A 313-nucleotide genomic window follows, 5' to 3' on the forward strand; every position below is an offset into this window, starting at 1 on the left:
TGCCTTCGGCTCAGGTCATGATCCTGGAGTCCCGGGATCGAGTCCCGCATCGGGCTCCCTGCTCGGCAGGGAGTCTGCTTCTCCCTCTGACCCTCCTCCCTCTCATGCTCTCTGTCTCTCATTCTCTCTGTCTCAAATAAATAAATAAAATCTTTAAAAAAAAAAAAAGAGTTGGATGCTTAACCGAATGAGCCACCCAGGTGACCTCATATCAAGCTTTTCTTAGCAAATCTCAGCCCTTCTGACCAACAGCAACCCCAGGCCAACCTCCAGATACAGAGGCAACAGCCTTCCATGTAAACTCCACCAACTC

Source organism: Leptonychotes weddellii, chromosome 4 (genome assembly GCF_054177405.1).
Source record: "Leptonychotes weddellii isolate Sample4059 chromosome 4, ASM5417740v2, whole genome shotgun sequence".
Classification (NCBI taxonomy): Eukaryota; Metazoa; Chordata; class Mammalia; order Carnivora; family Phocidae; genus Leptonychotes; species Leptonychotes weddellii.